Source organism: Protopterus annectens, chromosome 3.part0, assembly GCF_019279795.1.
Source record: "Protopterus annectens isolate FY-2018-M chromosome 3.part0, PAN1.0, whole genome shotgun sequence".
NCBI lineage: Eukaryota > Metazoa > Chordata > Ceratodontiformes > Protopteridae > Protopterus > Protopterus annectens.
The window spans coordinates 1377002721-1377014946 of record NC_056731.1 but is presented as its reverse complement, the minus strand read 5'-3'; positions in this window follow the sequence as shown (position 1 = coordinate 1377014946).

The following is a 12226-nucleotide window of genomic DNA, read 5'->3' as shown; positions in this document are numbered from 1 at the left end:
AACCTGTGTCCTGTGCTGTTACCATGAACAAATGCCCCACCCCATTCAGCTCTTCTATAAAAAAAAATAAAAATAAGCACTTTACTGTAGTAAACCGATTGATTATTACAAATCATTCCTTCTACTGGCACACCAATAAGGTAGCTTGATGTACAACATCCCCCCCCCCCAAAGCCATTCATGTCCTGCTTCTGTGCCTTGTCCCAACCCTCCTCTACTTTATTAAAAAAAAATTATTCTTGTTATAAAATGTAGCAAACAGTTGCTACAATTTATACCCTGCCTGCATGGCGCACTACACCGCTCATCTTCTACTTAAAAAAAAAATCTTCTAATAAACTGTAGCAAACAACATTTGCTAGAGTTTATACCCTGCCTGCATGGAGGGCTACAGTGTTAGATTTTATTTTAAAAAAGGTGATTTTTTTTTTTTTTTTACTTTAAAATTCACTAGCTACAATATAGCAAGCAGTTGCTACAGTTTAGATCACACATGGAGAGCTACAGTAATTAAAAGCCAGTATTGCATTAGAGATCAGGGTCGTCTGATTTCACCTCCCAACACTATGCACCTGAGGCAATTGCACCTCTCACCCTACCCTAGCTACACTACTCCCCCAATGGATCAATTTATAATACAAGACTTAGGTGACAACAACAGTCACTTGCCATGACACCCTCAGATCATATTTTAGTGAGAATAACCAATAAAGGTAAACAGTTATGTCAAAACCACTGATACTGACTAATCTGAAATATGTAAGTAACTTAAAATGATTTAGCAATAAAAGTACTTCACCAAAAGCAAACAGCTTGAAAAGGATTAAACACTTAGCTATGCAGTTTCTAACAGTTATCAATGGTACAGAATATCAGTGGTATCCGCCTTCTAAACAAGTTACAGAGGAAGTGTCAGATTCTGATTCTTCAACAGAAAATAAAAATCTGTAATACTCAAATGCATCAACTGAGAGAAGTTCCTAATTCTACAGTCACTCAGGACAATGATGCCTAACCTACCATCAGAGTGGGGTACCGGTGGACTGCAGTAGACTTTCAAACCATTGTAGGTTCTCTTCTGCTAGTTCAAACACATTCAGCTAAATATGCTAAAATATTAGGACATACAACTACAAAACCCTACTGTTGAAGATCTGAGAGCAGTTTTGAAAGCTTCAATGCCTCTTGACATTTTTAGGAAGATATGGGAAAATCTTACATAGGTGCTGATATTCCTAAATATACAGATGATGGATTTCTTACTGCTAGGAATAATTTGTTAAAAAGCCATTACTATAGTATGCCCCCAACATCTAATTGGACAAGAATTAAGGTAGTTGTACAGAAAGAAAATAATTAATATGTGACGCCCATGCCCAGGCCCAGCAATCAAGGAGCCTCAGTCCTCACCACTAACACCAGAGAGGGCATCTCATATGAGAAGAAAGGATAACAAATACACACAGTAAAGAGCAATTTCCCTTAAGAGCACACAGAGATCACAGTCAGTCTGGAGCTGGTCACTCCCTTGCTCCCCAGGTCCCCAGTAAGACTCCCCACTGGCACAGCTATAGGGTCCAGATCTCAGCCTAGCTGGGCAAGCTAAAATCTCCAGCATCCTCTCTGTTCAACCCGTGCTTCATGTCCCTGCCCAAGTAGCTGACACACATACACTTTGAGATAAAAGATTACACAACCATACAGACATTTCTAGGGAAGGCTGGCACGGGTTCTCCAGCTGTGCCCATTTTACCCAGACTATACGGTAGTAATTACTGCCACCACCCAACTAATATTTATCAGCTACTCAAAGGCCCTTAAAAGGGTGTCCAATTATTACTGTGCTATATTAATATCCAATTGGTAGTATAGCCCAGGGCTAAAGCTATTAGAGTGGCCTTGTACAGTTTTATCAAACGCATGCAAGTTCTCTTAAGAGCTTAACTTATCTCTACACAAACCAGCCACAGTTAAAATGTTTTAAAATATTTAATAATAAATAATTAAAACCACAAGACAATACTTTCTACTATACAGTGCCAGTTAAAAGTTCAGATATCACACAGAAATACTTAAAATAAATCATTAGTACAGTTCTGACATCACAGAAATACAGTCTACTCTGTCTATAGTTTCTAGCTATCTCTAAAAGAAAACACAAGTCTAAGATAACTTACATAAGACAACAGGCGGAGTGCTGATGAGTTGGCTATCAAGACAAAAATGCTTAATAATCTCTGGTTCTCACTGTTTAAATTGAAACTGCAGTCCTGATAAACATTACATCATCTTTTACACTTTCCTGGTGTTCCCAGGCTGACAGAAACTGCATTTACATTCTTTTACACTTAGAGCAATAAAGGACATTCCACTTGTAAATCCTGGTCATTAACTTTAACCTTAAAACAATAGGCAGGATGCTTACTCCAGACTCATCGACTCCAAATTCTAACTTCAAAGGAACAGACATAACGTAATTTTAATTTGAAAGGACCAACAAGAAATGCTTGACTTACCTTTCTTTACAGCAGAGGGCAATGTTGCCACATTGTTTTAAGTTCAACAAGCCTGTGATTCACATTCATATTTACAAATGATAGAATTGTGTACCAAGTTCTATTTGACTAGGCTGGCAGCCTTCATCAATCTCTACCAGTCTTCACCCCCCCCCCAGAGAACTCCAGCTAGTTTTTCAAGTGACCCTTGAGAAACGCTGCTTGAGAGACATAGGTCTGTCTGAGTGTACCTCACCCCATTCCCTGTCTTGAGAGCCCATCTGCATTGGCATTGCTAATCCCACTGCGGTACTGCACTGACATATATACTTGCAACTCCAGGATACATCTTAACAACTTGGCATTTTGCTGGCTGGCTCTGTTTAACCATGTTAGGGGGTTGTGATCTGTTATAACAGTGAATTTCCTTCCATGCAGATAAGGCTGAAGTTTCCGCAATGCCCACACTATGGCTAGACATTCCTTTACTACAGCTGCATAGCATTCCTCCCTGGGTTGGAGCCTATGACTGAGATAAACCACTGGGTGCTCTTCCCCCTCTGAAGAAATCTGGCTAAGTACAGCCCCACCCCCATGGTTTGAAGCATCCACCTGCACAACAAATTATTTGCTGTAATCTGGGCTGGCTAACACAGGGGGTCCTCCCAAAGCTTTTTTAAGCTTCTGGAATGCCTGCTCACATGCTGGGGTCCACACTACCTTATCTGGCTTGTTCTTCCTTGTCAGGTCTGTGAGGGGAGTAGTTGTGGTACTATAACTGGGGCCAAACTTTCTGTAGTATCCTGCTGTCCCTATAAATGCCCATCACCTGCTTTTTAATAACAGGTGCAGGCCATGTCTGAATGGCTTCCACTTTGGCAGGTTCTGGCCTTATCTTACCACTCCCCACTCCATGTCCTAGGTAGGAGACCTCTGCCATACTCACCTGATATTTGCTTGGCTAAATTGTCAACCCTGCCCTCTGTAGTCTGCCCAGTACCTCCCTGACATGCTGAAGGTGCTCTGGCCAGGAATAGCTGTAGATGGTAATATCATCTAGGTAAACAAGGGCAAACCCTCCTGCTCCAGCTAGAATATTATCTACTAGCCTCTGGAAAGTTGCTGGGGCATTCTTCATCCCAAAGGGCATCTTTGTGAACTCATACAAGCCAAAAGGAGTCACAAAGGCTGACTTCTCTCTAGCACTGGGAGTCAAGGGCACCTGCCAGTAACCCTTGGTAAGATCAATGGTTGTAAGATGCTTAGCCCCACCCAGCTGCTCTAGGGCCTCATCTGTCCTAGGCATGGAGCAAGCATCTGATTCTGTGTGACTATTTAATTTCCTGTAGTACAAACAGAACCTGGTGCTGCCATCCTTCTTTGGCACCAGCACCACTGGGGAGGCCCAGGGACTGTTGGACTCTCGAATCATCCCTAGTTCCAACATCTCCTGTACCTCTTCCCTCAGAGTCTGTTTGACTCTCTTAGGCACTCTGTAAGGAGCCTGCCTAATAGGCCTTTGGGGTCCTGTATCCACCTAGTGCTGCACCAGGTGGGTACACCCTGGTTTTCCAGTGAACACGTCCCCAAATTCCTGCAACACTGCTCGGATTTCTTGAACCTGGGTAGGAGATAGCTGCTGGGACATTATTACCCCTTCCGCTGAGGTGTCAGCCCGAGCCTCACTGAGGAGATCGGTCTCCAGATCTCCCTCAGACAACTCCTGCAATCCACTGCAAATGCTCAGCACAAGGGCCTCCCTATCATGGTAAGGTTTCATCATGTTAACATGGTACAATTTGTGCCCCTGCCTTCTGCCTAGCAGTTCCACCATGTAGTTAACATCACTTACCTTTCTTACCACCCTGTAGGGACCCTCCCAAGCTGCTTGCAGCTTGTTGTGTCTGACAGGAATGAGAACCATTACCTGCTGCTCCACAGCATACTCTGTAGTTTGTGCATTTGTATCATACCACACCTTTTTCTGTTGTTGGGCTTCTGCCAGGTTCTCCTGGACCAAGCCCATGAGTTCCCTGAGCCTTGTCCTGAGGTTTAGGATGTATGCCACTACAGACTCCTTGTGAGACTCGCACTAACTTATCCACTCATCTTGAATTAAATCTAGAGGTTGCCTCACCCTATGCCCATACAGCAACTCAAAGGGTGAAAAAAATGTGGATTCCTGGGGAACTTCTCTGTAAGCAAACAACAGATGGGGCAAATATTTGTCCCACTCCCTCTTAAACTGATCTGCAAATGCCCGTAGCATGGACTTGATTGTAGAGTTTAACCTCTCAACAGGACCATTAGTCTGGGGATGGTAGGGGGTGGTCTTCATGTGCTTCACCCCAGAGGACTTCCACAGACAAACCAGCAGGTCTGACATGAAATTGGCACCTCTGTCAGTCAGCATTTCTTTTGGGAAACCCACCCTGCTGAAAATGTCTAACAAAGCATTTGCCACCTTCTCTGCCTCAATGGAGGACAAAGCCAATGCCTCAGGGTATCGTGTAGCATAATCTACAATCACTAGGATATACCTTTTCCTTGTGGAACTTGGGGTACTCAGAAGACCCACAATATCCATAGCTACCTTCTGAAATGGCTCCTCAATCACAAGCAAAGGCATCAAAGGAGCTCTCACCTTGTCTCCTACCTTGCCTACCTTTTTGCACTGCTCACAGGTCCTGCAGTACCCTGTTACATCTCTGGAAATTCCAGGCCAATATAAGTTCTGCATAATACACCTCTTTGTACGTTTTATGCCCATATGACCTGCAAAGGGAATATCGTGGGCTATGGCTAAAAGCGCCAGACAGTAGGCTGTAGGCACAACGAACTGCTGTACTCTCACACCTTCTAGCTCTCCCTCAGAGGTCCACTCTCTGTGTAGTAACCCTTTGTTCCAGTATACAGATCCCCCCTTTCCTTGAGAATCAGGTGCCTCCCTAGCTACCTGCCTCAGGCCTTGCAATGTAGGGTCTGAGAGCTGAGCCTGTCTCAACTCTCTCCTTGTAACCCTTCCCAGCTCCCCTTCCACAGGAAATCTGGCATCATGTGACAGTGGTGGCTCACTGTCAGCCTGGGTACTACTACTTATTACTACTTATTATTACTTACTTTGCAGTCACTCTGTCCAAGGGACCATCAGTACCCACAAGCAGCTGTGGCTCACCTTCGGTTTCACTGCTACAGGGTAGCTTCCTCCCTGAAGTAACCACCTCAGCAGTCCTGGCTGCAAGTATTCAGTCTGTCTGGGTCTCCCCCAGCCTACCAAACCCACCTACTTGTCTCCTAGCCTGACTGTGTATAACTGCATAAGCACATGGTACTGCCTCATCCAAATCCTTCCCTATCAGTACATCTGCAGGATGGTAGTTTAGTACCCCTGTTGTCTCAAGACAACCTACTATTGACATTTTGTCTTTCACACTTACTGGTTCCCTCACCTTTGGTTCCCCACCTTGCCTCCATGGACACCTGTATGCCACATGGCCCCACTGGTTGCATTCAAAACATTTAACCTAGCTCCTGGATGTGTACCTGGACTAGTGGCTTCCCCTGCTACCATCAGATTCTGTTGGGGCAGTCTGTGCTGCCCACCAAGGGTTCCTTTAGACCCATGAGCAGTACTGGGGGTCCCCTTCCTATGCAGGGCTTCCCTGCTTGCCAGGTATAGGTCTCCCTTCTTCCCCAACGCATCTGAAGTAGCACATTGTCTATCAGCTAACAAAATCCTCATGTCCTCAGGCAAAGTGCTAAGGGCTTATTCCCTCACCAAAAGGTCTGCCAGCCCTTCAAAACTGGTGACCTGACATCCACTCACCCACCTATGGAAATAAGTGCTCAATTCAGCAACATATTCACACATACTTCCATCTGCCTTGCGTCTATGCTCACTGAACTTTTTCCTATACGTTTCAGGTGTTAGCTTAAACAGTTCTAACAGACAATTTTTTATAGCAGTATAATCAAAACATGCAATGTTAGACATTTTGGACAGAACAGTTACTGCTTTACCATGGAGTAAGGGGGTCAGGAACCGTACCCAGAGCCCTTGGTCAACTTCATACTGTTTACATACCCTCTCAAACATATGAATGAAACTATCAAAATTATCCCCCTCTTTAAACTGCGGAAGAAATTTACTGACATTTTGTGCTTCTGGGGTCCAGTTACTCCCTTCCCCATTACCTCCATGACTCTGGCAAAGAGTCAGCATCTCCTTCTCATGCTGCCTCTACTTTTTTTGTTCCTCAGCTTGCAGACATAACAGTTTCTCATTCTCCTCAGCCTGCAACTGTTGCAGTCTCTCATTTGCTTCTAATTCCACATGCCTGGCCTCAAACTCAAGTCTCTTTAGCTCCAGCTGGATTTTTATGTCCACTGCAGAAAGGTTGAGCTGTCCATTCTCTGAGGGAATTATATCTCCACTGCCAGTCTGATTGTCCTCCTGGTTGCTGTTTTCTGAAGCAGCTGTAACCAAGGCTGCAATCAGGTCTGCCTTAGTCAGGTTTCCATGCACCAGTCCCCTAGCCTGGCACATCTCCGACAGCTGGCTCCTTGTCAGCTTTCCATACTCCTCTGCTGACGTGCTGCCTGCTCACCCTGACTAACTAAGCTAACAAAAGAAATAAAACAATTGTGATCTGAACTCTGAGTATTCACTGCATGGCTGTTTTAGAGTACAAAACACCTTCAAAGCTCACTGTACACAAGCTATAGGATTCACTCTACCCACACCACTACAAGCCAGTTAGTATTTGCCAACTAATTAATATGTGATGTGGATATCCCACCTCTGCCAAACAATTAATATGTGAGGATATCCCAACCACTGCCACCAATTAATATGTGAAGTGGATATCCCAACCACTGCCACCAATTAATATGTGAGGTGGATATTCCAACCACTGCCACCAATTAATATGTAGCTGACATACACACACTTTGAGATAAGAGTTTACACAACCACACAGACACTTCTGGGGAAGGCTGTCACAGGTTCTCCAGCTGTGCCCCTTTTACGCAGACTGTACGGTAGTAATTATTGCCACCACCCAGCTAATATTTATCAGTTACTCAAAGGCCCTTAAAAGGGTGTCCAATTATTACTGTGCAATATTAATATCCAATTGGTAGTATAGCCCAGGGCTAAAGCTATTAGAGTGGCCTTGTACAGTTTTACCAAAGGCATGCAAGTACTCTTAAGAGTTTAACTTATCTCTACACAAACCAGCCACAGTTAAAAGGTTTTAAAATATTTAATAATAAATAATTAAAACCACAAGACAATACTTTGTACTATATAGTGCTAGTCAAAAGTTCAGAGATCACACAGAAATACTTAAATCAGTAGTACAGTTCTGACATCACAGAAAAACACTTAGTCTAATCTTTCTATAGTTTCTAGCTATCTCTAAAAGAAAACACAAGTCTAAGATAACTTACATAAGACAACAGGCAGAGTGCTAATGAGTTGGCTATCAAGACAAAAATGCTTAATAATCTCGGGTTCTCACTGTTTGAATTGAAACTGCAGTCCTGCTAAACATTACATCATTTTTTACACTTTCCTATTGTTCCCAGGCTGACAGAAACTGCATTTACATTATTTTATACTTAGAGCAAATTCTGGTCATTAACTTTAGCCTTAAAACAATAGGCAGGATGCTTACTCCAGACTCATCGACTCTAAATTCTAACTTCAAAGGAACAGACATAAAGTAATTTTAATTTCAAAGAACCAACAAGAAATGCTTGACTTAGATTTCTTTACTGCAGAGGGTAATGTTGCCGCATTGTTTTAAGTTCAACAAGCCTGTGATTCACATTCATATTTACAAATGATAGAATTATGTACCAAATTCTATTTGACTAGGCTGGCAGCCTTCACCCATCTCTACCAGTCTTCACAGATGCATACTTACAATGTATGATAGATGTGTTTGAAGCCTTATGTGGACATTCAGGACCTACAAAATAAGCAGCAGCTAGTTGACTGTTGGCAGCTTTTGTTGAAGGCTTGTTGCCACCATTTCAAGAACAGATCAAAAATGTTTGCTTAAACTGGCCTTGTTTTGGCAGTCGTGAAATTGTTAACCAAACACAATATGTGACAGACAATATAGTCAGAGAAGAAAAAGAAAAGCAAAAGAAATTAGTAGATGTTCAGCTTCAACAGTTTGATACTGATTCAGTAAGATGGGGAAGGGGGTAAGTGAATCGGAGCGGAAGAGATAGATTTAGATTTTTTTTCAACCACAAGCCTTAGGACAATATCAGCAACATTTTTACCTACCTATCTCACCACAAGCCCCACAGTGTAAACTGCACCTTAATAATTGTCTTAATTGTAGACAAGCTGGACACTGGCATAGAGAATGCCCACTACACACATACATGTGTCAAATGTTCCATTACCACAGCAAGCAGAGAGACAACTTTCTGTTTGGAGTACTGCTTGGCAGCCACCAGTATGACAACAAGATCATCAGGACAGCAGTGATCAGGAGCCACAGTTATTTCCATTGATAACCAGATTACCAAAAAGGTTGTTTTGTTAATATTACTGTTTGCAACTCTCCTCTCGATTTCTCATTGACACAGGATCAAGTAGGCCCATGATCACTTCAACAAATGCTGAAAATATCATGTTTTCCATCAAAACAGTATGGGGGGTATCCAGAGTTCCTCTGGACTACCCACAAACTAAGCCCATTCCTATTCAAATAGGTCTGTTAAAAGAAGTAAATGCTTTTATTGTAGTAAATACTGCCTCACTAAACATGTAGAGATGTATTAAGTATGTAAACTATGATGTACTGTTTATTGTACTCCAGATGAAGTTTTCTTAGATATCCCTTAGATATCCCAAATGAGCCCTCTCCTTTAGGACTGTACTCGACTGATATTTGCTCACAAGAAGATACAATTTTTGCTGTTTTTACATTGGACAAGCTGCATGTCCTCCCCGTGGTCGAGTGGCTTCCGAAAGACATGCGTGAATGGGTGTGCCTTCGCTGAAGGTTGGGCGTCAGGTTGGCAACTTGACACCATAAAAAAATCGACTGACAATCATTAGCGGACCGGAGTTCCACTGTGGCAACCCCTAACCGGGAAAAGCCGAAAAGACAAACAAAACATTGGAACGAGTTACAAGGATTATCGATTTGGAAGAACCGGAAACAGTCCTTCCACAGCTCTGGACTATCCATGAAAATGAGGAAGGGCTCATAAAAGATACAGAACCTGTAAAAGTAGTTTTAAAACCTTGTGAGCACCTGCCTGTGGTAGTCCAGTATTCTTTGTCAGCTGAGGCAGAGAAAGGAATCAAACTGATCATTTCTACTTTACTTAAACAATGAATAATTGTCCTAACTCAGAGCCCATGCTACACATCTATATTACCCGTTACGAAATTAGGAAAAAAACACTTATAGACTTGCACTAGACTTGTAAGTTCATAAGTCATATTAACAGGTTCAGGCCTAAAGGCCAACTAAGGTCACTGATTCATTCAAATATGGAGTATATAGTCTTTTCTCTCATCCAATTAACTAAAGACTTCTTAAACAAACAACTATTAATTGGTATAATATTCCATAACCAAACCATAGCATTAATTACATAAGAATGTTTTCTCTTTGTTTTATACAATTGTGTTTGAAAAATTATGTGTTAATATTTATTCACACATACCAATTTCCATATTGAATATTGCTTGCAGAACAGGTTGATGAAACAAATTAAAAGCAAATATTACCTTCCATCTTATCAGTTTATAACCACTAGAATAAAGCTTTAATCTTTTACATCTGTGTTCATAACCCATGTTTTTAACAGAAATTATTGGTACTTACGTATTATTGCAACCATGCATTCTTGCAATCACGTTTATGGTATTGACTCCTTCTTTGCTCCACAGTCTATGCATGGTGGAATAGTCATCAAAACAAAAACCCACATAGCATAATATCGGCCTGTCCTTACTGAATCTTAGCAGTCAGCAAAACAAAATGTCTCTGACCCTAATACCTAACAATACCTTTGCTCCACAGTCGCACCTGGTACTTTCAGAGTTCACAAACATTTTATGTACTTCTCCATGGCCCTGTTTGTGATCTTTCCCTCCCTCTAATCACAGCTAAAATGTTTGATAATATTTACATACATCGAGATTTCTGGCATAAGCTCTAGGGAACATGTATGAAACATTCCAGACATGGGTGTTTCAACATGATTGCGAGAATGCGTGGTCTTTCAATGACTTTGCAAAACAGTAAACCCAATTACAATTGGGAAACAGACCCTTAAGTACCAACAGGACGAAAGCATCAAAAGTAACCCAGCTCAGCATGTCCTGGGCACATTGCTGTGAAGTGACCCAAAGCAAAAAGAAGAAAACAGCTGAAATAAGAAAAAAAAACAGCACAAGACCACCACTTCCTACAGCTAAATTGAAGGCTGCAGCCCAAGTCTGACAAAATTAAGTCATATTTCATTCTCCAATGTGACAAGGAAGGTGCAGAGATTAAGTACTGTCCTGGCAGCAGACAAGAAGGAAGGGTACTTCAACCAGGCATTTTTTCAATCACGTTATTTATGTTACTGAGAAAGGATTCAATACCATAAATAACGTGACTGTGAGAATGCGTGGTTGTGATAATATGTAAGTACTAATTATTCTTTTGGTAAATTTTCTCTGTACATCCTTCAAATGTTTTATTTGCCCCTTTGTATATGCACAAAAAGAACTTTTATACTCAAATACTGGTCTAATAAAGGATTTAAATACAGTAGTTAAACACTCCTCATCTTGTGTTATTAAGATTCTTATAAAATATCCCCTACCAGATTCAATAAACCCTACATGGTCCATTTACACTGTGATGTGCACACATTAATGCTCTGTTTTGGATTCAGTAAGCAGCTCTACATGGTGTGTAGAGCTGTGAAAACAAGGTAAGCATGGTGGCATGCTAATTACAGCATAACTAGCTGAACTGCATGCTAATCAACCAATCCAAGATGGAGGAGCTATTCAACAAGCTATAAAGCAACCATGTAGACAGTGTTGGTTTTCTCTGTGAATTCCAAAACCTGTTCAAATATAGCCATGGAAAGGAATCTACACAGAAAGAATGTTAGGGGCTGCTGTTGCTTTAATTCATGTGTGTGCAACTGGTTAAAGTGTGTACTGCTGCTTTTGCTAATAGACCATGGCCAAGAAGAGTTTTCAGACCCCATTTAACTTATCACAATCTGCATGATGTGGAAATTGTAGAGTGCTACAGGGTAGATAGAGACACACTACAGAAACTGTGCAACGTCTGTCATCCTCAACTCAGAGTCAAGGAAAACTGAGGGGAACCCATACCAGTGGAGACAAAGGTATGTGTAGCACTTAGAATTTTAGTTAGAGAAACCTTTCAGAGACCAACAGGGGACATGCTGGGGGTGTCACAGACATCAGCATCCAGGATTCTCCATCAATTCCTAAATGCTATGTTCCAACATGCCACTGATCACATATATTTTTCCCGTACTCTTGAGGACTAAGCCATAAATATGCAGGAGTGTAGCACACTACCCTGAAGTATTGGGTGCCATAGATTGTACATATATAGAAATTAAGGCAACACCAAGGGAAAAGGGAAGGCATTACATAAATAGGAAGGGCTTCCACTCTTTTAACTGCCAAATCATGTGTAATGTCAAAGGAATCGTCT